The sequence below is a fragment of the Antechinus flavipes genome, chromosome 2, assembly GCF_016432865.1.
Source record: "Antechinus flavipes isolate AdamAnt ecotype Samford, QLD, Australia chromosome 2, AdamAnt_v2, whole genome shotgun sequence".
NCBI classification, from domain to species: domain Eukaryota; kingdom Metazoa; phylum Chordata; class Mammalia; order Dasyuromorphia; family Dasyuridae; genus Antechinus; species Antechinus flavipes.
In genome coordinates this window covers 373,083,713-373,111,134 of record NC_067399.1, presented here as the reverse complement: position 1 = coordinate 373,111,134, position 27,422 = coordinate 373,083,713, and the positions used below count along the sequence as shown (strand labels likewise).

General features: G+C 35.6%; 1 protein-coding gene across 2 annotated transcripts in view; it reads left to right on the top strand.

Moving 5' to 3' along the window:
- Positions 1–27,422, top strand: part of TECPR2 (tectonin beta-propeller repeat containing 2) — a 153,663-nt gene that overhangs the window by 848 nt on the left and 125,393 nt on the right. The gene's annotated exons all lie outside the window — the stretch shown is intronic.

Below are 27,422 nucleotides of genomic sequence, written 5' to 3'. Positions count from 1 at the left end.
GGTAGAACATTTATGCTGGACTTTAAAAGATGGAAATAGATAAAGAATACATAAGCAAAAATTTGAGTGGAAGAACATTCTGTACATGAAGAAGCATTAATTGTTTAGATCTTACTTTCAAAGAAACCAAGGATTCCAAGATTCAAAGATGAGTGAGAACAGCCAGTACAAAGGGAAGTAGGCAATAGACTGTTTGTGGGAAATAGCAGGAAAGTCAGTGGACAGTAGAATTCATGGAGGGGAATGATGGGTAAGAAGCTAATGAAGATAATATGGAACCAGGCTGTGAAGAGCAATTCAGTACCCACAAGTTGAACTATATTTGATCTTAGAGGTAATAGGTGGCCACTGGAATTTGCATGTTCAGGCTTGAGCTTTGTACCTTGGCAGTTGTGTGGAGGATAGACTTGGGTGGGAAGATCCTTGAAGCAAGAAGGCCAGTAACCAGGCTGCTGCAGTTGTCCTGATAAACACTGAGTGGCAGAAAGGAACATATATAATGGAAGAAATTAGAAACAAAGTTTGGCAATTGATTGGTTACATGAGGTGAGTAAAAGTGATTTGAGTATAACACTAAGGTGATTTTTTTTTTTTTTAGTAAAGATCTGCCCATGTTATTGTTCTATTTATCTGTTTATCTGTATCTATTTATCTAGAGCTGCTGTATTGCTTTTCTTTACTACTGGGTCTAATCCTATCTTTCCAGCCTGTTTTTCTTTTTTCTCTGAAATGATACTGCATCTATCATCTCCATTTCTTTTTACTGGTTTTCCCTCATTCCTGGATTTCACTCTCTCTTCACAAACTCTGCCATATAGACGCTTTTCTTCCTTCAAAATTAAGCTGAAGTACTACCTTCTATATGAAGCCTTTCCCAATCATTCTTCTGTCAGTGCCCTCCAACCCAGAACACCTTACAATGAACTACTTTGTAAATATTTGCATTCTCTTTATTTTTATTCTGTATATACTTTTATACATATATATGTGGATCACAACAGGGTACTTTTACCTTTTTTTCTTTCTCATTTTTTTCCCGTTTTCATCTGATTTTTCTTGGGATAAGCATGATAAACATGGACATATGTTTAGAAGAATTGTCCATGTTTAACCTACATTGGATTACTTGCTCTCTAAGTGTGTGTGGTGGGGGTGACTATGGGGAAGGAAGAGAGAAAAATCTAGAACACAACATTTTGCAAAGGAGAATATTGAAAATATCTTTGCATGTATTTTGAAAATAAAAAGGTATTATTAAAAAAAAAAAAAAAAGAAGAAGCCCTGGTCTATATGAGACATAATGGGGTTCTGGATTAGAGTCATGAGAGAGAAGGGGGAAATATACTAGAGGTATTGTGAAAATAGAAATTGTAAGATATGGGTAGGTTAATTGAGTAAGAGTGAAGAATCAATGAAACAGAGATAGTGGATCTATTTGTGACTGAAAGTATAGTGATATTCTAAACAGTGATAGGTGTGTTTGGAAGTGGGAGAACTTTGGGAAGAAAGATAATGAATTCTGTTTTGGACAGAATAAGTTTGAAATGATTATGGGACCATCTAATTTGAGATTTCAAGAAGCAGTTGGAGATTTGTGATTGTAGTTCAGCAGAGAGAGTAGGGAATGATACACATACAGATAATAATTGACTTGAATTTGACTATCAAATAAGATAATATATAAAGAAAGGATCACATAACAGTCTTGGATGAACCCCACAGTTAAAGGTTACAAAATGACTGAAGAACTTTATTTTTCCAATATATTTTTATTTCATTAAATATTTTCCAATTTCATATTAAAAAATTAACATTCATTTAAAAATTTATTGAGTTTCAAATTCACTTCCTCCTACTCAACCCTCCATTCCCTGCAGAAGATAAGCAACATATCAGTTATGAAATCATGCAAAACATTTCTGTATTAGCCATTTTGAAAAAAACAAAACAAAATCACAGGAAAAAACATCAAGAAAAACAAAGAAAATTTAAAAAATGTAATTCAATCTGCACCTAGAGTTTATCAGTTCTATCTCTGAAAATGGATAACGTTTTTCATCATGCATCCTTTGAAATTTTCTTGGGTTGTTGTCTTGATCAGAGTAGTTAAGTCTTTCATATTTGATCATCCATACAATGTTGCTGTTACTGTATACAATGTTCTCTTGGTCCTACTCACTTCATTTTGCATCAGTTCATAAGGTTTTCCCAGGTTTTGGATAAAGAACTTTCAAAGAAACTGAGAAGTGGCTATTGTACAGATAGGTGAGAGAACCAGGAAAAATTATCAAGAAGCAAAGGATGAACAGCAGTGTTACACACTGTAGAGAAGTGAAGGGATGGAGATTGAGAAAAGGCCATTCAATGTCAATTAAGAGATAATTAGTAATTTTAGAGAAGGCAGTTTCAACTGAATAATGAAGTTGGATTTCAGATTCTAGAGGGTTTAGAAGAGAGCCTGAGGAAGTGGAAGTATTGAGGATAAATGGTTTTCTTAAGGAATTTATCTCTGAAAGAGAGAAAAATAATAGAAGATAGCTAGGAAGATGGTAGATTTAAGTAAAGCTTTTTTAAGGGTGGGGAAAGTATGGGAGTCTTTGTCAGCATCAGGAAAGGAGACTGTATTAGGGAGAGATTGAAAGTAAAGAGTGTGAGTGATATTGAAAGCAATTTGCTTGAGAAGTCAGAGGGGCTAGGATCAAGGGTACATGTAGAAGCATTGACTTTGTAAAAGGCTGTCTTTTTATCCAAAAATGGAGTCAAAAAGTAAGTAATAGGAAAAAAAAAAGTCTGAATATGGGGCTGACAAAGGGGAAGGGAAAGCTCTTGGTTTATTTTGTTATTTTTATTTGTATGCATGTGAAGGTGAAGTCCTCAGCTTTAACAGTGGAGTGAAGGATGCCATGGAAAGTTTGAGGAGAAATTAGAAATTTGGGAAAGCTGATGAGAATAAAACAAATAATCTGTTAGGGAGGAATAGAATATTTGCCTTGTGAGGACACAGTTGGGATTTGTTGTTTTCAGCTCTGCCAGACTCTTTATGATCTTATTTGAAGTTTTCTTGGCAAGGGTACTAGAATGGTTTGCCATTTCCTTCTCCGGCTCATTTTACAGATGAGGAAGTGAAGTAAATAGGGTTAAATGACTTGTCCAAGGTCACATAGCTAGAGAGTATCTGGGGTCAGATTTGAACTCAGGAAGATGAATCTACCTTACTCTAGACCAGGTACTCTATCCACTGGACCAACCAGGTTCCCAGTCAGGATTAGATAAACATAAATTTGTAGTTGAACCACATGATATAATTTCATGATTTTCTTTATGCTCTCATGCTCTGCTCATGTTAATAAGATGAAAGGAGGCAGATAGTGTAAGTAATTCAGGGTTGAAATTGATTGGTGATAAGACAAGGAAATAAGAGAATTGAGAATAGACGACTAGGTGGAGGTAAGTTGGTTGACCAAAAATTTGAAATGGGGGAAGAAGGAAAATATCAGCCATTTCAGGGATAATAGCTTGGGAAAGAAGTGAGGTATGGAATGAAGGGAAATCATGATAAGGATGAAGAATATGGTTAGAGGTTAGAAGGCCTAAAGGTGATAAAAAATTATTCTCAGATAAATTACTTTCAGATTTTGTGAATTAAGAAACACTTATTGTTGAGGTCTAGATTTGGGGTACCTAAATGAAATTAGGGTTTAGTTGAGGTCTAGTGGCAGGTTTGGGATACAGGAGGTCAAGCAAAGCTCCCCTGCAACCCCCTTGGATTCGGTGCAAGGATTCTGCGGTAAATGAGGTCTAGTAGCAGCGCCGAGTCCCCAATAAAAGCATTTATTGGCCCGAGAGCTAGATTGATAAAAGAGGGTTTGGAAGTAAGGAGATAGGTGAAGGTAGAGATAAGGAGGGTACTGGACAGAGGGTCCAGTGGACAAAGGGGTGCTCACATGGCTAGCATGTTTGGAATCTGCAAAGAGGGGGTCCCAACGTCTCCCTTTTATAATGGGAGATTTAGCTTGAAGAGCTTTTGGGTCAGATCCAGGTGGGGCTGGGACAGGTCTGGATCTTCTATTGGAATTCAAAGGGACCAGGATTTGTGAATCAAAGGGTAATTACATTCACTAGAGGGGTTTGGGAATCAAAGATAGGAATCTTTCCCACATCATTATGGCATAGCTAAGGTTCAGAACTTCTGTGTTGGAATGGAGGAATAAGTCATGAGAATAGAAAAGACTGAAGAACTTGGAAGCTATCACTTTTTATGCCGAGAATGAGGAAATGAGATAAAGAAAAGAGAATGTGAGCTAGGCACTAAATCTTTTGAAGGAAAGAGAATGTCCTGGAGTTCTGATGGGTGAACTTAACTTAGATTCTCTGTTCAGGTTTAAGGCTGGATGAAATGAAGCATTCCTGGATCATTAAACAGTTAAAATTAGCCATACAGAAACTAGGCACTGACCCACACTTAACACCGTACACCAAGATAAGGTCAAAATGGGTTCATGACTTAGGCATAAAGAATGAGATTATAAATAAATTGGAAGAGCATAGGATAGTTTACCTCGCAGACCTGTGGAAGAGGGAGGAATTTATGACCAAAGAAGAACTAGAGGTCACTATTGACCACAAAATAGAAAATTTTGATTATATCAAATTGAAAAGTTTTTGTACAAACAAAACAAATGCAGACAAGATTAGAAGGGAAACAATAAACTGGGAAAACATTTTTACAATCAAAGGTTCTGATAAAGGCCTCATTTCCAAAATATATAGAGAATTGACTCTAATCTATAAGAAATCAAACCATTCTCCAATTGATAAATGGTCAAAGGATATGAACAGACAATTCTCAGACGAAGAAATTGAAACTATTTATAGACATATGAAAATATGCTGCAAATCATTATTAATCAGAGAAATGCAAAGTAAGACAACTCTGAGATACCACTACACACCTGTCAGATTGGCTAGAATGACAGGGAAAGATAATGTGGAATGTTGGAGGGAATGTGGGAAAACAGGGACACTGATACATTGTTGGTGGAATTGTGAACACATCCAGCCATTCTGGAGAGCAATTTGGAACTATGCTCAAAAAGTTACCAAACTGTGCATACCCTTTGATCCAGCAGTGTTTCTACTGGGCTTATACCCCAAAGAGATACCAAAGAAAGGAAAGGGACCTGTATGTGCCAAAATGTTTGTGGCAGCCCTGTTTGTAGTGGCTAGAAGCTGGAAAATGAATGGATGCCCATCAATTGGAGAATGGTTGAGTAAATTGTGGTATATGAATGTTATGGAATATTATTGTTCTGTAAGGAATGACCAGCAGAATATTATTCTGAAAAGAATAAATAGGGCTGTACAAATATATCTGAAAAGAATACAGAGAGGACTGGCGAGACTTACATGAACTGATGCTAAGTGAAACGAGCAGAACCAGGAGATCATTATATACCTCAACAACAATACTGTTTGAGGATGTATTCTGATGGAAGTGGATCTCTTCGATAAAGAGAGCTTTAATTGATCAAAGATGGACAGAAGCAGCTATACCCAAAGAAAGAACACTGGGAAATGAATATAAACTGCTTGCATTTTTGTTTTTCTTCCCGGGTTATTTTTACCTTCTGAATTCAATTCTCCCTGTGCAACAAGAAAACTGTTCGGTTCTGCACACATATATTGTATCTAGGATATACTGTAACCTATTCAACATGTAAAGGACTGCTTGCCATCTGGGGAAGGGGGTGGAGAGAGGGAGGGGAAAAATCGGAACAGAAATGAATGTAAGGGATAATGCTGTAAAAAATTACCCTGGCATGGGTTCTATCAATGAAAAGTTATTTAAAAAAAAAAAAAAGAAAAAAAAGTTAGCCATAGCATAGAAAGGATACTTCACAAGGATGCAGCATATCTTGGCAGTTATATATTGCTCATAGTTATATATGGCTCCCGTCCATATGGAAACACATTTGCTTAGTAGATGAGTTGAAGATTTTAGGATCTTGGGACATCTGCCAACTGTGAAAGGCCTCAACTCTATGGGCAGGTAGATCTTTTTATGCCTTTAGCTGACTTGAAAGTAATGTCACTATTGTAGGATACTACTAGGAGGATATCTTATGGGAAGTGGAGTTTGAACCTCATCCTCTCTACCAATCAGGTCCTGGGTATAGCCTTGTCACTTTTCAGAGAGAAATTAGCTTAACTTATGTTGGGAGTGGGGATAGCAGTAACTCTTGTTCCATCACAGGTTCTATATAGATAATATAGAGGTTTCAAGGACCTCACAATCTGGGGTGGGGGAAAGAGAGGAGGGATGACATGTAAACACTTATGTACCAACTGGATATGTAGAGAGTAAGTTGGAAAGTCTTATAGGGGAAGCATTAAGATTAAGAGCTGGAAAGAATTTCTTGTAGCTGAGACACTGAAGGAAGCCAGGGTACCTAAGATATAGAGATGAGGTAGAAGAGAATTTTGGGTCTAGGGGGTAGCTGGAGAAAATACTTGGGAAGTAGAATGCCATGTTCAAGGAATAGCAAGGAGTTATGGGATCACAGTAAGTGGAGGAAGGGGAGAATAGTGTGTATGAAGAATGGAAAGATAGGAAAGGGTAATGTTATGAAGGGCTTCAAAAGCCCTTCAGTATTTTATATTTGGTCCTGGAGGTGATAAGAGCTACTGACATTTATTGAATAAGGGGAAGACATGGTCAGATTGTACTTTAAGATCAACTTGCTAACTGAATGAAGGATGGACTAGAAGACCAATCAGCAGACTATTGCATAATGTTTGTGAGGACCTGCACCAAGGTAGTGGCAGTCTGTGAGTAGAAAAGAAGGAGAAATATTATGAACATAGAAATGATAGGACTTGGCAACTGTTTGGTTATGGGCAGTGGGACAGAGTGAAGAGTAGAGGATGACACCTGGGTTTTGAGCTTGAGTAATTGAGAAGATGGTAGTTTCTGTGACAGTAATAGGAAATTAGGAAAATAGGAAGTAGAGGAGGGTTTGGGAAAAAAAGATAATAAGTTCAGTTTTGGACATTCTGAATTTAAGATGCCTCAAAATATCTGGTTTAAGAAGTCCTGTAGGTACTTGGAGATGCAAGATTGGAGGTCAAGAGAGAAATTAGGGCTGTACAAATATATCTGAAAAGAATAAGCAGAAAAATTTTAATTGATGAGAATTGATGAGAACACCAAATGAAGAGAAGAGAAAAAGCTGAGGACAGAGCTTTGTTAGAGAAAATATACCTAATCCTGGAAAGAATATTGTGGGAAGTGGTATAATGGAGAGAGTGGGAAGTGGTATAATGGAGAGAGTCATGTCTCAATGCCAGAATATGGAAAGGGTGAGAAATAAAGAGGGTTAAGTAGGTATTCCAGTATAGTACATTAAGTGGGCAGATCTGGAGTGAACATTGTGGGAATAATTTGGATGGATGGAAGACAATTTCCCACTGTAAATTGAGTATGGGAAATAGAATTTCTATATTGAAAGGGTTCAAAAATCACCAAATTAAGGAGAGGAGAATTTGTTATCCATAGAGCAATACAGTCCAGGCAGAATATATATCCATGAAACCATGATGTGAATGAGATTGGACAAAGCAGAGACAATCTGAGGAAAAGAAGGACCATTGCAAAACACCTATTACTCTTAAAAGATTTTTGCCTTTTTTGGGAGGGGGATTCCCTGAACTCTTTCAAGATATCTTGGGGTTGGAGCAGCTGGGTGGCGCAGTAGATGGAACACCAGCTCTGAAGTCAAGAGGACCGGAATTCAAATCTGATCTCAGGCACTTAACTCTTCCTAGCTGTGTGACCCTGGGCAAGTCACTTAATCCCAACTGCCTCATCAAAAAAAAAAAAAAAAGATATTTTGGGGTTAACTGGCTAGATTTCTTTCTTAAGAACCATGCCTTAAATCAAAACCACTGATTCTCCTTGGTCACCAATAGGTCCCAGGCCTAGCCTATTTGGTCATTGTTTAGGTCCTGACTGAATCAGATTGAATGTAAATAGAAATCATTTTTGCTTTGGTCAGAAACCCTGAGGTTTTTCTCCCAGATTTTTTTGTTTATTTAGATTTGGTAGGGAAGGAGGACCAAGTAAAAGTGGTTATTCTTTGCCTCAATTGCTATCTAGCCTTAATCTCTGAATGGGTGCAGCCTCAGTCAAACTGAAACTTGTAGACCTTACCTTAAAAAGGCCAGGGTCTCCCATCCTACCCAAGGAGATCCTGATTTGTATCTGGCTCCTGAACCCAGATGGTTGTGGAACCCAGATGGTAAAGTGAAGGAGGTAACCTTTCACAGTCCTCCCTCACTTAAATCCAATTCACTTGCATGTCATGGCATCACTTTCCTGAGAGCTTGGTCATCTTCAAGAATAAAGAACAAACAACAATAACTTAAGGGAGCAAGGGAAAATGTGAGAATCTGGCAAAACAGACAGTCATTAGCAAAAGAGTAGAATTAGGTAAATTACTATCTTTGAAGCCACTGAAGGAATATCTTGAAAAGTACAGTTGCTTACCATTATCAAATATTGTAGAGAGTTAGGAATTTGAGGACTTAACAAAGACCAATGGATTTGGTCATTTATAACCTTTTGAGAGAGAAATTTCTGCAAATAAATGACAAATTGAAAGGGATTAAGGAGATAGTACAAAATTAAAAAGTAATTTCCCCAGAAATATAGTAATGAAAAGGAGAAGAAAGATGTGAATGTGGATACAATAAGCAGATAAAGAGAAGTCATTTTTAGATTTGGGCAGACTTAAATATATTTGCAAGCAGATAGGAAGGAGCCATTGTCAAGCAAAGGCAAAGAAAAGAGACATGGATTGTCATGTGTAAGGAACAGCAAGGACAATTAGCATGCATGGAAGGGTGTATAATTAATTTAGAATAGTAGATTGGAGATAGGTTGTAAAGATCTGGGCATATCACAGGTCCAAGACTTGAATATGGAAACAAACAAAAAAAATGGTTAGTTGCCTAGAAAAAAAAATGGTTAGTTGCCTAGAGAAGAGGAAAGGTTTGCAGGACTGGAAATCATGATGATGCTGAGGAACAAGTTTAGTGTGGATGAGTCATGTGGAAGGATAGAAGTTGAAGCTGAAGAGTACTACACTAGAATTCAGGAGTTGATGCTGTTCTGAGATGGTAAGATCCAAGGCATAGCCATGATTTGAAATGGGATGTAGAATGTTGTTGGAGTTGAGGTTGAAAAATTTTATAACCATTATTAAAGGGAGTCATTAACATGAGATATTGAATAGTAATACTTGATAAACTTTAAAGTATTATATAAATCTCAGCTGTTATCATCCTCATCATCTTCATTATTATTTTTATAGAAGGAAAGTTAGTGGAGAGGAGGATTGGGAGGTAGGTGCTAAAGTCTTCAAAAGTTCAGAGACCTGGTGGTTGGTCTGCTGATTTCAGCAATAGTGATAGAAAGTAGTATAGAGATTTCATAGACGGCAAAAGAGGAAAAGCTATAGCAGGTTGGAACTAAAAGTATGTTATAGAAGCTACATTATGGAGCCAGGAGTATACCAACTTCTCTTTGTCCTGTGTTTGGAGGGATCAAACAATAACAACAACAACAACAACAACAACAAAAGGTGAAAATACTACACTTTGATACATATGCAGTCTCCATTGTTCTCTCTCTGGATGTGAATGGCTCTTTCCATTACAATTTTATGGGAATTGCCTCGAATCACTTCATTGTTGAAAAGAGCCAAGTCCGTCAGTGTTGATCATCACATAATTTTGTTGCTGTACAATGTTCTCTTGGTTCCATTCACTTCACTTAGCATCAGTTCTTGTAGGTCTTTACAAGCTTTTCTGAAATCAGCCTGCTCATCATTTCTTATAGAACAATAATATTCCATTACAGTCACATACCATAACTTATTAAGCTATTTCCCAGCTGATGGGCATCTCTTCTATTTCCAGTTCCTTGCTACTACAGAAAGGACAAGCGGGACATTTAAAAAAAATTCTCATTTGGTCCTGTGATCCTCTCAAAGTACTTTCTTGCATCTTTCCTCCCTTTTTCTGCCCAAAATTCTAGTAAAATTATGTTCGCATTTGTTGACTCCACTTTCTCTTTCAGTTCTTTGCTTACCTTTAACTTTGCCTTTTGACCTCATCAATCAGCTGAAACTGCATTCTTTGTCCCTGTCACTAAGATTGTAGTTGTATTTTTAGAGTGTATGTGTGGTTCAGAAATGGTGAGGGGTCACCATTTAATAAAAAAAAGCTGGAAAGATCTCTAGAAGCAAAGCAAAATTTATTACACATTCTCCTGAGAAGGGCATCCCACCCATCGGGCAGACAATTGAAGGGAGGAAGCACCCTCGGGGGCAGGGTCAACACTTATAATTCCTAAAGCAAAAACGCCCTCCCACCACTGACCCTCATCCTTACTGGCTGAGGATCTTACATTCTAAATGCAGGAACTACTCAAGAAAGTGAACTTGACCAATAAGTACATAGTTCCCCATATTTGACTGAAATAGGGAGATGCTGATGTCATGGGAGTCTAACAGGTATGCCCTTGACTCAATCTTCAAAGTGCTTCAGGCCTACTCAAACTCTGAAGTAGATGAAGCCTTACTCGATTTTCATAACTGTCTTGAAAGATCTCACCTCATCTCGTTCATTTGGGAAAATTCATTACAAAAGCTACCGTTTATTCGGTAACACTTTTAAACAAACTTGTATTTTGTTAATCACAAGAATAGCTACATACATATAAGATAGCACTTATGTGTGAGATGTTCAGTCTTCAGAAAAAATTTTGCAGACTTATTGCAATGATGTTATAATAAAGTTATGTTTAGTTATTTAACATTTAGTTTAGTTGGATGCCAAATAATATGCAATCGAAACTCAATACATCCAAAACAAAACTCATTATCTTTCTCCTTATAATGCGGTATGGATCGTGGCAGGAATGTGGGTTGTTCTCCTAGTTCTCCAAAATACCAGGTTACCAGGAGCTGTAAGGAAGAAATTCACTAACACAAAAGGCTGTGATAAGAAAAGGCTTTTATTATTAGAAAGACACCAAAATGTTGTCTTGGTGGGCAATATCAAGTGATTTGCAAAGAGACATCTTCTAGGGACTTATTTTATACAGGAACAGAACAATAAAAGGGAATAGGCAAAGCCACTTAAGTTTTGCATCCAAAGAGGTGCGTACTTTAGATATGAAAGGGGTCTTTCTCTAGAGTTTCTTCCAGAGAATGTAAATCCACTTAAGTTTGTTTGTGTCACTTTACTGGTTTTGTCTTCATCACTTAGATTCTCTTCTCTTCTGAAATAATCCTATTTCTTTTAAGGGTGGGTTCTATAATATTTCCATTGTCACTTTTGTCATCTTCAAATGCTTATTTTCTTCACCCCACATATTCATTTAGTAGCCAAATCTTTTAATTTCTTCTACTACCACTTCTCTTTTTTTTATCAGTCCCCTCTACTCACATGGCCATCCATTCTAATTCAGACTTGTCTCTTCCCAACAAAATTATTGCCATACTTACTAATTGGTCTTCCTCATGTCTTTCTTCACTATTCATCTTCTTCATAGTCACAAAAGTGATTTTCTAAAACACAGTTCTGAACTCAGTAAACTCCAGTGGTTTCTTATTATCTTTAATATCAATGAGCTTTTTTTTTAAATTAAAAATTTATTTTTATTAAAGCTTTTTATTTACAAAACATATACATGGGTAATTTTACAGCATTGACCCTTGCAAAGCCTTCTATTCCAAGTTATCCTTTCCATCCCCCCATCCTCTCCTTTAGATGGCAGGTAGTGCAGTACATGTAAAATATGTTAAAATATATGTTATATCCAATATATGTATACATATTTATATAGTTATCTTGCACAAGAAAAATCAAATCAAGAAGGAAAAAAAATACCAGGAAAGAAAACAAAATGCAAGCCAACAACAGTGAGAATGCTCTATTTTTGTCCACACTCAGATCCCACAGTCCTCTCTCTGCATGTAGATGGTTCTCTTCATCACTGAACAATTGGAACAGGTTTGAATCATCTCATTGTTGAAGAAAGCCGCGTCCATCAGAATTGATCATCATACAATCTTATTGTTGCCATGTATAATGATCTCCTGGTTCTGCTCATTTCACTTAGCATCAGTTCATGTAAGTCTCTACAGGCCTCTCTGAAGCCATCCTGCTAGTGGTTTCTTACAGAACAATAATATTCCATAACATTCATTACCATAACATTCTTCAATTGATGGGCATCCATTCAGATTCCAGTTTCTAGCCACTACAAAAAGGGCTGCCACAAACATTTTTGTACATGTGGATCCCTTTCCCTCCTGTGAGATCTCTTTGGGACATAAGCTGGGTCAAAGGATATGCACAGTTTGGTAACTTTTTGAGCATAGTTCCAAATTGCTCTCTGTTGGAATCCTTACAAAGTGTAAAGTCATTAGAGTTGATAGAGACAATAATTATCTAATTTAGCATGATTCAGTATGATTGATCTGATCTTACAAGGAGATGTTATGGGCCAGAAGAAATAAAATACTAAGTGGAGCTGATAGAAACAATGCTTGTGTTCATATCTTTATATGCTCATATAAGGAAGAAGCTCTTAGGGCCAGAGAGTACTCTGGGACAGACATAGAGCACTCTAGGAGGAAACCCACAAGCTCACTCTCTGAAGTGGAGTCAGATTCATTCCAACTTTCACCTTGGTGCTGGCTGGAGATATTTGGAATGGTGGCTGGCCTTCTGCACTTCCCTCACTGAGACCAAGGCTGGTCTGAAAGGCTCTTCAGAAAGCTGCCCAGCCCCAGGCAAGGAGACAAGAGATTCATTTCATTTTCCACCTTTGTGCTGGCTAGAGGCTGAAGGACAAACCTTTAGATTTGGAGACATTCAGAGGGAGCTCTTGGAACCAAGCAGAGAGATAAGCCACCAAGAAAACTAACCGGGCTATTTTGGAGGAAGCAATAAAAAAATCTGAACTTTTAACACCTGGCTGCATTTGGGTGATTATTACTTTTAATTGATACTAAGGCTGCCTCCAGAAGACCTCCCCAAGAAACCTGCTCCCAGAGAGAACGATTATATTTTATATAAAAGAAGAGAATACCACAGCTCTACAGAATGGTTGGATCCATTCACAGTTGTACCAACAATATATCAGTGTCCCAGTTTTCCCACATCTCCTCCAATATTCTTCATTATCTTTTCCTGTCATCTTGGCCAATCTGAGAGGTATGTAATGGTATTTTAGAGTTGTCTTAATTTGCATTTCTCTGATCAGTAGTGATTTGGAGAACTTTTTCATATGACTAGAAATAGTTTCAATTTCCTCATCTGAAAATTGTCTGTTCTATCCTTTGACTATTTATTTATCAATTGGGGAATGGTTTGAATTCTTATAAATTTGAGTCAATTCTCTCTATATTTTAGAAATGAGACTTTTTTCAGAACCTTTGAATGTAAAAATGTTTTCCCAGTTTATTGCTTCCCTTCTAATCTTGTCTGCATTAGTTTTGTGTGTACAAAAACTTTTTAACTTAATATAATCAAAATTATATATTTTGTGATCAGAAATGATCTCTAGTTCTTCTTTGGTCACAGATTCCTTCCTTCTCCACAGATCTGAGATGTTCTTCTAATTTGTTTATAATATCATTCTTTATGTCTAGATCATGAACCAATTTCAACCTTATCTTGGTATACGGTGTTAAGTGTGGTTAATACTTAGTTTCTGCCATACTAGTTTCCAGTTTTCCCAGCAGTTTTTGTCAAATAGTGAATTTTTATCCCCAAAACTGAGGTCTTTGGGTTTATCAAACGCTAGATTGCTATAGTTATTGACTATTTTGTCCTGTGAACCTAACCTATTTCAGTGACCACCTTCTCTATATCTTAGCCAGTTTCAAATGGTTTTGATAACTGCTGCTTTATAATATAGTTTTAGATTTGGTACAGCTAGGCTACCTTCGTTTGCTTTTTTTTTTTTTTTTTTTTTTTATTAATTCCCTTAAAATTCTTGACCTTTTGTTCTTCCAGATGAATTTTTTTGTTATTTTTTCTAGATCAGTAAACTAGTTTCTTGGGAGTGAATGAGATGAGGTGAGATCTTTCAAGACAGTTGTGAAAATTGAGGAAGGCTTCATCTACTTGAGAGTTTGAGTAGGCCTGAAGCACTTTGAAGTTTGAGTCAAGGGCATACCTAAGTCCCCTTCCTGTTAGCCTCCCATGACATCAGCATCTCCCTATTTCAGTCAAATATGAGCAACTATGTACTTATTGGTCAAGTTCAATTTCTTGAGTAGTTCCTGTGTTTAGAATGTAAGATCCTCAGCCAATAAGGATGAGGGTCAGTGGTGGGAGGGGGTATTTGCGTTAGGAATTATAAGTGTTGACCCTGCCCCGGAGGGTGCTTCCTCCCTTGGATTGTCTGCTCAATGGGCAGGATGCCTTTCTCTGGAGAAGGCATAATAAACTTTGCTTTGCTTCTAGAGATCTCTCCAGCTTTTTTCATTAAATGGTGACCCCTCACTATTTCTGAACCACACAGGAGTTTGATTGGTATAGCACTAAATAACTAAATTAATTTAGGTAGTATTGTCATCTTAATTATATTCACTTGACCTATCAGAGAACATCTGAATATCAGTGAGCTCTTAATTGTCCTATCTAATGCACAGTTAATGCGAACGTATTCAAGCCTGTTCTCTGGTATCATTTAGAAGCCCTTCTGGGAAAAAAAAAAAAAAAAAAGAAGAAGAAGAAGAAGCCCTTCTGATCACTCTTGTTAATGCTGGTCTTTCATCTTAAATTATCCCTTACCCTATTTGCTTTACATTTTTGTATTCCTCAGGATATAAGCTGTTTTTTCTTTTTTGTCTTTGTATACCTAGAAAAGTGTCTAGAACTAGAAAGTCAAAGCATAGACCCAATTTTATAGCCCTATGGGCATAGTTTCATATTGTTCTCCAGAATGATTGTGTCAGTTCACAACTCCACTAGCAGTTTATTAGTATTTTTTCCCATGTCCCCTCAAGCATTTGCCATTTATGATAGGTGTGAAGTAGTATCTCAGATTTGTTTTAATTTGCATTTCTCTAATAGTGACTTAGATCCTTTGTATGACATTTCTTGTTCTGAAAACTGTTCATATTCTTTGACCATTTATCAATTGGAAAATGACTCTTATTTTTTATAAATTTGACTCAGTTCCCTTATATATTTGAGAAATGAGGGCTTTATAAAATTAACTTGAAAAAAATTTTCTAGTTTCCTGTTTCCCTTTTAATCTTGACTACATTAGTTTTATTTGTGCAAACCCTTTTTAATTTAATGTAGATCAAAATAATCTATTTTATATCCTATAATGTTCTCTATCTCTTCTTTAATCATAATTTCTTCCCTTATCTATAAATCTGACAGGGAAATATTCTGTTTTCCTAATTTGCTTATAGTATCACTCTTTATGACTAAGTCATGTACCCATTTTGACCATATATATTGTGTGAGATGTTGCTTTCTGCCAAACTGCTTTCCCAGCAATTTTTGTTAAATAGTGATTACTTGTCCCAAAGTATTGACTCTTTGTCTTTGTCAAATACTAGATCGTGTTTATTTGGTGGTGATTCTGAGTGGTTGAGTTACATGTAGTCATTAACTACTGTGCGTGATGTAACTAATCTATACTATTGATCCACTACTCTATTTCTTAGCCACTACCAGGTTTGATGATTACCATTTTGTAATACATATTGAAATTTGAAAACAAAACCACCTTCTACAGTCTTTTATATTTTTTTATTGATATCTTCGTAAAATTCAACTTGTATTCTTTTAGATAAATTTTGTGGTTTTGGGTTTGTAGTTTTTTTTTTTTAGTTCTATAAATAGTTTTTTGATAGTTTGATTGGTATGACACCAAATAAGTAAATTAATTTAGGTAGACTGTTGGTTCTTAAAATTATTTCTCTCGTGGTAGATTAGGGCTCAAATCTAGCTAAACTTAGCCAACATTCTCTTCTAACAATTTAAAAATAATGCCTCAAGTAAAATTTTGGAGTGTTAGAGCCAACAAAAGATCATGGTGAGAAATATTTCTGGCCTAAGAAAACTTAAGAGGTTGGCAGAAGAAATCTTTGACCCCAAGGTGGAGATCTGTTTAGAACCCACATATGGTGGCAATAGCAGCTGCAACTTCAGCAGTAGCTTCAGGATCTCTCAGCCCAGAGACATGATGGGGTTGGATAATTGATAAGAGATTATAGGGGATTTTTTTTTACTAGTTTAGGGTATAGCTGGCACTGATTGGCAACACTATTGTCCCTATGAAGTTCTGGGTTGTAGTTCCAGGGAATAAAGGAGCACTGGTGGTTGGTCATCTTGGAGCTGGGGCCCTGGTCACAGTTACAAAGCAAAGAGGATCTCTAGTGTTTGTGGCTGGTCCTATGGACCAGGAAGCTTCTTAAGCTTTCCTAGTTTCTCGCAAAAACAACATGAAACCAAACCTCTGAACAGAGTCTATGAAGAGACAGGATGGTTCCAGCTCATGATGGGTTGGAAGGACTTCAAAAAAGGTGAGTCTCATTAAGGTGAAAGGATGCACAGTTTAGCTCAGACAATGTCCCTAAATGGAAAGGTCTTCATCACAGCACAGATCAATAACCACGGCCCTTGATCCTGTTTGAATAGAAAAATAGTAGAGGAGACCAGTGGGGCACTCTTCAGTCCCAGCACAGAATGTAAATTACCAGCCCTAGAAATCGAGCAATCCCCAGTGCTGTGAGCAAGTTACCAAACACAAGGAGCCTTTGTGCTCAAAGCCAAAGTTACACAAGAAGCTTGACAGTGCCCCTTTGTACCCCAGGCGCAGAGTTCAACTTTAAAAGTCATAAAATGGGGGAAAAGGGGAGAAGAAAGAAAATGAACAAGAAACAAAAAGGAACTTTGATCATAGAAAGATATTCTGATGACAGAGAAAGCCAAAATATCAGCATAGAAGAGAACAAAATGCCTGCATGCAAAACCTCAAAGAGGGGGAAATGAGTTAGTCGCAAGCCCAAAGAGCCTTCTTAGAAGAACTCATAAAAGATTTTTTTTTAATTTTTATTTAATAATTACTTTATATTGACAGAATCCATGCCAGGGTAATTTTTTTACAACATTATCCCTTGCACTCGTTTCTGTTCCGATTTTTCCCCTCCCTCCCTCCACCCCCTCCCCTAGATGGCAAGCAGTTTTATATATGTTAGATATGTTGCAGTATATCCTAGATACAATATATGTTTGCAGAACCAAACAGTTCTCTTGTTGCACAGGGAGAATTGGATTCAGAAGGTAAAAATAACCCGGGAAGAAAAACAAAAATGCAGATAGTTCACATTTGTTTCCCAGTGTTCTTTCTTTGGATGTAGCTGCTTCTGTCCATCATTTTTGTCTTTTTTTTTTTTTTAATTTTTTATTTAATAATTACATTATATTGACACTCGTTTCTGTTCCGATTTTTTTCCCCCCTCCCTCCCTCCACCCCCTCCCCTAGATGGCAAGCAGTCCTTTATATGTTGGATATGTTGCAGTATATCCTAGATACAATATATGTTTGCAGAACCGAACAGTTCTCTTGTTGCGTAGGGAGAATTGGATTCAGAAGGTATAAATAATCCGGGAAGAAAAACAAAAATGCAGATAGTTTACATTCGTTTCCCAGTGTTCTTTCTTTGGGTGTAGCTGCTTTTGTCTGTCATTTATCAATTGAAACTCAGGTCTCTTTGTCAAAGAAATCCACTTCCATCAAAATATGTCCTCATACAATATCGTTGTCGAAGTGTATAATGATCTCATGGTTCTGCTCATTTCACTTAGCATCAGTTCATGTAAGTCTCGCCAGTCCTCTCTGAATTCATCCTGCTGGTCATTTCTTACAGAACAATAATATTCCATAACATTCATATACTCATAAAAGATTTTAAAAGTCAAATAAGAAAAGTAGAAGAAAAATTGGGAGAAGAAATAAGAAGTATGTGAGAGAAAGTCAAAAAGCTTGGAAAATGAAAGCAATTCATTAAAAAATACATTTGGACTAGACCTGCAGCCAAAAATATATCCGCAAAATTATAATTTTGAATGAGAAAAAATGGACCTTCAATGAACTTGCAGATTTTCAGGATTTTTTATCAAACTTGAACTTAACAGAAAATTTAACATATAAAAGCCAATATAAAAATCAGTTTAGGGAACTTAACATGGACAAACTGTTGTTGGTTTTTTTTTTTTTTAATTATAGCTTTTTATTTACAAAATATATGCATGGGTAATTTTTTAACATTGACCCTTGCAAAACCTTCTGTTCCAATTTTTCCCCTTCTTCCCCTCGTCCCCTCCCCTAGATGGCAGGTAGTATAATACATGTAAAGTATATGTTAAATCCAATATATGTATACATATTTATACAGTTATCTTGCTGTAGAAGAAAAATCAGATTTAGAAAGAAAAAAAAACCTGAGAAGGAAAACAAAAATGCAAGCAAACAATAACAGAGAAGGAGTTGGAAATGCTATGTTGTGGTCCACACTCATTGCCCATAGTTCTCTCTCTGGGGATAGCTGATTCTCTTCATTACTGAACAATTGGAACTGGTTTGAATCATCTCATTGAAGAGAGCCATATCCATCAGAGTTTATCATTGTTGTTGCCATGTATAAGGATCTGTTGATTCTGCTCATTTCACTTAGCATCAATTCATGCAAGTCTCTCCAAGCCTGTCTGAAATCATCCTGCTGGTCATTTCTTACAGAATAATAATATTCCATAACATTCCTATACCACAATTGATTCAGCCATTCTCCAATTGATGGGCATCTATTCAATTTCCAGTTTCTAATATCTTCGACAAAGAGAAGATCTAACTCTGTTCCAGTTGGTCAATGATGGACAGAAGCAGCTGTACCCAGAGAGAAAACACTGGGAAATGAGTGTGGACTGTTTGCATTTTTGTTTTTCTTCCCCGGTTGTTTTTACTTTCTGAATCCAATTCTCCCTGTGCAACAAGAAAACTGTTTGATTCTGCACACATATATTGTATTTAGGTTGTACTGTAACATATTTGACATGTATAAGACTGCTTGCCATCTAGGGGAGGGAGTGGAGGAAGGGAAGGGAAAAGTCGGACAGAAATAAAAAGTTATAATAAAAAAAAATCTTTTTCAGGTTAAAAAAAAAATTTCCAGTTTCTAGTTACTACAGAAAGGGCTGCCACAAACATTTTTGCACATACAGGTCCCTTTCCCTTCTTTAAGATCTCTTTGGGAAGGGAAATTGACCTGTATGTGCCAAAATATTTGTGGCAGCCCTGTTTATACTGGCTAGAAACTGGAAATTGAATGGATGCCCATCAATTGGAGAATGGTTGGGTAAATTGTGGTATATGAATGTTATAGAATATTATTGTTCTGTAAGAAATGACCAGCAGAATGAATACAGAGAGACTTGGAGAGACTTACATGAACTGATGCTAAGTGAAATGAACAGAACCAGGAGATCATTGTATACCTCAGCAATGATACTGTATGAAGATATATTATGATAGAAGTGGATTTCTTTGACAAAGAGACCTAACTCAGTTTCAATTGATCAATGATGGACAGAAGCAACTACACCCAAAGAAAATCCACTGGGAAATGAATGTAAACTATTTGCATTTTTGTTTTTCTTCCTGGGTTATTTTTACCTTCTGAATCCAATTCTCCCTGTGCAACAAAAGAACTGTTCAGTTCTGCATACATACATTATATCTAGGATATACTGCAACATATTTAACATACATAGGACTGCTTGCCATCTATGGGAAGGGGTGGAGGGAGGGAGGGGAAAAATCGTAACAGAAGTGAGTGCAAGGGATAATGTTGTAAAAAATTACCCTGGCATGGGTTCTGTCAATAAAAAGTTATTATTAAAAAAAAAATCTCTTTGGGATATAAACCCAGTAGTAACACTGCTGGATCAAAGGATATGCACAGTGGACAAACTCTTTAAACATGGACAAATTGTTATTTTTACATGGGAAATGTATATTATATATTTAAGATTCACATCAACAATAGAGTAGCTCAAAAGAAAGTGTCAGAATTAAGGTAAAAACAGTAATCATATTATATAAATGATGTGTAGAGGAATAATAGACACAGAGGCATTAGAGGGGGGAGGAAGTCTGAAAACCTACTCACATTGGGAATGTATTTATAGGTGACATTCCCTATATACTATGATGAGTATAATACCCTCAAATATCTATAAAGAAATAAGTGGGGAGGGATGGGCATACCCGGAAGCAAAGGGTATGGAAGAAGACAAGGGAGGGATCCTTAGGTTGGGGGAGTTTAAGTAATAGCAAGGGCAACTTGTAGAGTAGAATATAATTAAATCAACAGGGATAGGAAAGATGCGTATGTATGTGGGAGTGTGTGGTGTGAGTGATTGTGTGTATATGTATGTATACGTCTGTACATGTATACATAAATATATCTTTATATTTAACTGCAGCTTGCTTGGGGGTGGGAGGGATAAAAGGAGGAAAAAAGAATAAGGTGAATAAGATATATAGCAGAAAACCAAAGAACAATTTACAAGGAAATAAAGAAAAAATGGACATTCATTAATATAATTAATTCTACTAATATATGTATTTTCTTGATCTGGTAATTTGGTATATATTTTGAATCCTCACTTATGTTCATATGGGCATATGACAATGTTCTCCATTTTTTTTTTTTACTTTATTTTGTTTAATATTCCTTTTCTGTTTTTCTTTTGTCTTTTTTTTCAAATAAAATTAATTTTAACAAAATTTTAAAAATACAATTGGCAAATGCAAAAAAAAAAAAATTACCAAAGAAAACACCACATTTAAAAGTATAATTAATGAAATAGAAAAGGAGATACAAAAGCTAACTGAAGAAAATCATACATTAAAAAATAAAATTGGGCAAATTGAATCAATTATCCAGCAGAACTTGAGCATAATCTTTCAGGGGAGGAAATGGATCTTCGGTGAAGTGAGGGTCTTTGAATCATATCTAAGGAAAAGACCAGAACTAAGCAGAAAATTTGATCTTCAAACACAGGACTCAAAAGAAGCATAAAAAGGGAAATAGGAAAGAAAAAAAACAACATATTACTTAAAGTTTAAAAAAAAGTTAAAAGAGATAAAGAAGGAAGCTACATCTTGTTAAAAAGTACCATAGACAATGAAGTAATAGCAGTGCTAAATATATATGCACCAAGTGGTACAGCATCCAAATTCTTGGAGAAGTCAGTTACAGGAAGAAATAGAAAACAAAACTATACTAATGGGGGAGTTCAACTTCCCCCTTTCAGAATTAAATACATCTAATCACAAAATAAACGAGAACACAGTTAATGAGGTTAATAGAATTTAAGAAAACGTAGATGATAGACCTTTGGAGAAAATCAAATGGGGATAGAAAGGAATTTACTTTTTTCTCAGCAGTACGTGAAATGTATACAAATTTGACCATTAGGGTATAAAAATCTCACAATGAAATATAGAAAGGCAGAAATAATAAATGCATAATTTTCAGATCATGAAACAAAAATTAATGCAATAAAGGACTAGGGGAAAATAGACTAAAGTAGACTAAAAACGAGTTGGAAATGAAAGTTTCATTCTAGAGATTAAATGGGGAAAAACAACAAATCATAGAAACAATCAATAATATCCAGGATAATGACAACATATTAAAACTTAGGGGCAGCAGCCAAAACAGTTCTTTGGGAAATTTTACTTTAAATGCCTATATGAATAAAATAGAGAAAGAGGAGATCAATGAATTGGTCATACAACTCAAAAAGTTAGAAAAAGAACAAATTAAAACCTCTTCATTAAATATCAACTTGGAAATTCTGAAAATCAAAAGAGAGGAATAAAATTGAAATTTAAAAATCTATTGAATTATTACTAAAACTAAGAGTTGTTTTTATGAAAAAACCAACAAAATAGATAAACCTTTGGATAATTTGATTAGAAAAAGAAAAGAAAACTAAGTTACTTGTATCAAAAATGAAAAGGGTGACCTTTTCAATGAAGAAGAAATTAAAGCAATAATTAGAAGCAGCTATTTTGCCTAAGTGTATGCCAACAAATTTGACAATCTAATTGAAATAGATGAATATTTATAAAAATTTAAATTGCCCAGATTAACAGAAAAAGAAATAAGTAACATCAGTTTAGAAAAAGAAATTGAATAAGCCATTAGTGCACTCAAGAAAAAATCTTCAGGGCCAGATGGACCTACAAGTGAATTCTACCAAACCTTTAAAAAACAATTAATTATGATACTATGTAAACTACTTGGAAAAATAGACAAAAAAGGAGTTCTGCCAAATTCTTTTTTATGACAGAAATATGATGCTAATTACGTAAACCAGGAAGAGCCCAATTTCTGTAATTAATATTGATTCAGAAACATTAAATAAAATATTAGGAAAGAGATTACAACTTATCAGCAGGATAATATACTGTGACTAAGTAGGATTTGCACTAGAAATGCAAGGTTGGTTCAATATCAGGAAAACTATTGGCATAATTGTCCATGTCAAGAACAAAACTAACAAATCATATGAAATCTCTACTGATGCAAAATCTTTTGTTACAATACAACATTCATTTCTGTTAAAAACACTTGAAAGCGTAGGAATAAATGGGAGTTTTCCTTAAAATGATAAGCAGCATATATCTAAAAACATTAGCAAGCATTGCATGTAATAGGAAGAAGCATTCTCAATTAGATCATCTTTGAAATGGGGATGCCCATTATTACCAATATTATTGAGTATTGTTCTAAAAGTGTTTACTTTAGCAATAAAAGAAAAAAAAAAGAAATGGAAGGAATTGGAATAGGCAATGAGTAAATCTTTACAGATGATATGATGGTATATATACTAAGAGAATCCCAAAGAATCAACTAAAACCATCTATATATAATTAACAATTTTAACAAAGTTGTAGGATATAAAATAAATCTGCATAAATTATCAGCTTTCCTATTTGTTATCAACAAAGAAATAGAGAAATGCTCTTTAAAATAACTGTAGATGGTATAAAATATTTGAGAGTATACCTATCAAGACAAAGCCAGGCACTATATGAACATAATTACAAAACACTTCACACAAGTAAAGTCAGATTTAAACAATTGAGAAAATATCAGTTGCTCCTGGGTAGGCCAAGCTAATATAATAAAAATGACAATTCTACCATACCAATCAGACTACTAAAAAATTATTTTATGGAGCTAGGGAAAAAAAAAAACAACCAATTCATCTGGAAAAAGAAAAGTTCAAGAATATAAAGGAAATTAATTTTTAAAAATACTGAAAGGAAGGTGGCCTAGCATTATCAGAAAGCAGGAGTTATCAAAGCCATTTGATACTGGTTAAGAAATTGGTAGATCAGGGAAATAGGTTAGGTTCAGAAGACAACAATCATCAATGATTATAGTGATGTGCTTTTGATAAATCCAAAGACTCCAGTTTCTGGCTAAGAACTCATTATTTGACAAAAATTGCTGGAAATATTGGAAAATAGTGTTAGAAACTACGCATAGGCAAACATCTCATACTTTATACCAAGGTAAGGTCAAGATGGGTACATAATTTAGGCATAAGGGATAGTAGCAAATTAAGAGAACAATTACAGTTTACCTGTCAAATCTTTGGAGAAGACAGGAATTTAAAATAAGGATAGAGAACATTGTGAAATGCAAAATAGATAATTTTGATTACATTAAATTAAAAAGGGTTTACATAAACAAAACCAATGCAGTTGATATAAGAAGAGAGGCAGAAAGCTGGAAAACAATTTTTACAGCCATTGTTTTTGATACAGACCTCATTTCTAAAATGAGAACTGAGACAAATTTATAAGAATACAGGTCATTTCCCACATGATAAATGAAGAGACAATTTTCAGATGAAGAAATTGAAGCCATTTATTGTCATATAAAAATGCTCTAAATCATTAATTAATTAGAGAAATACAAATTAAAATAACTGAGATATCACCTCACACTTTTCAGATTGGCTAAAATGGTAGGAAAAGATAATGATTAATGTTAAAGGGCATATGGGAAAACTGGGAAACTTCTGAATTATTGGTGGAGTTGAGAACTGATATAACCATTTTGGAGAGACATTTGGAAATATGCTCAAAGAGCTATCAAACTATATGTACCCTTTGATCCAGCAATCTGAATTGTAAATTTGTATCACAAAGAAATCACAAAAGAGGGGAAAGAACTCATGTGCAAAAATATTTGTAACAGCTCCTTTTGTGTGGTGAATGAGTGAATGCCCATCAATTGAAGATGGCTGAATAAGTAGATGAAAAAAATGGAATGTTATTGTTCTGTAGTTGCTTGTTTATACTTGAAGAGGACCAAATGATATCACTATTTTAGAGTTAAGTTACATTATGTCTGACTGTGTCTGATCAGACCAGTATGAGCTCGAGACACTCTGCGCACATAAATAGTTCCTGTAAACTTTTGGGGTAGCTTCTCTAATTTTATGCATTTTGCATTTCTTTTGGGCTAATTCAATTCTGAATCCCACTGTTACTTTCAGTGAGAAGTCAATCCTGCGACCTTTTTTGTTACTTACCTGTTGTCACAGGACTTTGAGATAGATAGAAATGGTAAAAAATGGTATAATGATATCTTTTGATTTATGTATGTAAATTGGATTTAAATGATTCAGAGTTGCATGAAGTCATCAGCCTCACTCTTTCTTATAAAGATGCCATGGCCCAGTGGCTGGACAGAGTGAAGACTCAAGATGCAGTGGATGACCTTGGTGTCTTCGATGTTTAACCAAGTTCTAAGTATCCCACAACACCTGCCTTATCTGCCTTCAGATAAGGAACAAATTGTTCTCATCTCCATTCCACCAGAAGTCTTTACATGTTTGGGGTAAATATCTCCCTAACTCACTGTAGGGTTTGAGACTCTTTGGTTATTCTCAACCTGGTTTAGCCTTTGTGCCAAAATGGTTTATTGGACTATAGCTTCTTGGAGCCACAGATGAGAGTTAGGTGGATCAGGTGGACACCAAAGGTGGAAAGCATCCTTGTAAAAGGCTTAACAGTCATTGCAGCAGTGGTAGTAGTGTTCCCTGAATACCCTTATATCCCATTGTTCGATAAGAAACAAGCTGATTTCAGAAAAGCCTGAAAAGACCTACATGAACTGATGGTGAATAAAGCAAGCAGAACCAGGAAAACACTCACTGTACACAGTAACAGCAAGATGTGATGATCAACTGAATAGACTTAGCTCTTCTCAGGAATTTAGTGATCTAAGGCAATTCCAATAAAATTTGCATGGAGAAATTTGCAATTTCTCTCCAAATCCAGAGAGAGAACTATGGAGATTGAATGTGGATCAAAGCATACTATTTTCACCTTTTTCTTCCTTTCTTAAGGTTTTTCCTTTTTGTTCTGATTTTTCTCTCCCAACATGACTCATAGAAATATGTAAAAAATGAATGTATATGTATTACCTCAAAAAATAAAATTAAAAAAATAAAGCTACCATAGTGACAGGGAAGAATAAGACAACAATGTAAAAATAGCTACAACCTCAAAGACAATTGCTGAATTGGACACAAACCTAACAAGAATTTCTGGAAGGGTTAAACAGAGAAATAACAGTGATAGAGCAAAAACTGGGGAGAAAATATGATATAAGAAAATTAACAGCGCAAAAATCCTTGAAGAGAACTCCTTAAAAAGTAGAATTGTGCAAATGAAAGCTAATGACTCCATTATATATCAAGAGACAAGTAAGTTTTAAAAAATGGAAAAATAAATGAAGATGTGAAATGTCTCATTGGGGAAAAAAATAAACCAGATAATCTGAAATATAGATCAAGGACAGATAATTTAAGAATTATTGTATTACTTAAAAGCCATGATAAAAAAGGAGCCTAGGGGTCACTAGATGGCGCAGTGGATAGAGCACCAACCATGAAGTCAGTAGGACCTAAGTTTAAATCTGGCCTCAGACACTTAACACTTCCTAGCTGTGTGATCCTGGGCAAGTCACTTAATCCCAATTGCCTCAACCCACCCCCCTCCCCCCCCCCAAAAAAAGGGGGAGCTTAGATATTATGTTTCAAGAAGTTGTCAAGGAAAACTGTCCTGATATCTTAGATCCAAAGGGTATAATAGAAAATAACAGAGTACCTTGATCACCTCCTAAGAGATCCCAAAATGAAAACTCCCTAGAAGAGTATAGCCAAATAAAGAGAATACTTCAAACAGCCAGAATATTATGGAGCCACAGTCAAAATAACATCAGATTTAGTGTCTTTCATAGGAAGGCTTGGTTATATTATAAAAAAACAAAAGAGTTAAGGTTATAATCTTTGCAGGAGAGAAGAGTTCCTAGAGTGTCCTGGATCCAGGAGAAAGAAAAGAGGTGAAGTTGCAGCTGCCAGAAGGACCATAGAGAGCAAGAGCGTTTGCGGGACAGTCTGGCTAGGGATCCTAGCCATGGCTTGGGGATGGAGAGAACTGCCCATGGTTAGACCCTGGATAGAGCTCAGAAAATAACAGAAGGACCTGAGGCCTAGAGCATTCTTTCCCCACTCCAGTAACAGAGTTGAGTTGTAACCAAAAAAAAAAAAAGTCTTGATAGAATAATACAAGAAATTTTTAAGGAAAAATTTCCCTATGATTTTAGAAGAAGAGATTAAAGTAAAAGTAGAAATAGGGAAAAAAAAAAAACCCATCACCTGAAAGGAATCCCAGGATGAAAATTTAGAGCACTATCATAGTCAAATTTCAAAGCTCCAAACTTAGGGAGAAATTAATGTAAACAATAAGGAAAAAAAAATTTAAAATAATATGGAGCTGTGATTACACAAAATCTGGCAGTTCTATTTTAAAAGTTGTAGGTCTTAGACTGTAATATTTGAAGAACTAAAGACCTGGGGTTGGGACCAAAAATAATTAACCCCCCTAATTGAATATAATCCTGAACAAAATGGGGGTGGGGGGGTGGGATGCTCAACAAACTGAAAGACTTTTAAGCATTAGTGTCAAAAAGACCAGAACTCAGTGGGAAATTTGATATATAAGATTCAAGAGAAACATAATATAATATTAAAGATCAATTATAAGAGTCTAAATAAGATCAAACTGTTTACTTCTTATATGTGAAAATATCATCAGTACTCTTATGACTTAAACTTACTCGGGTAGTTTGAAAAAAAGACTTGGGCTGAGCTGAGTAAGATAGATTAATTCTAAAAATCAAAACAGTAAGGAGAGATAAAAAGAGGCAATTATCTCACATATA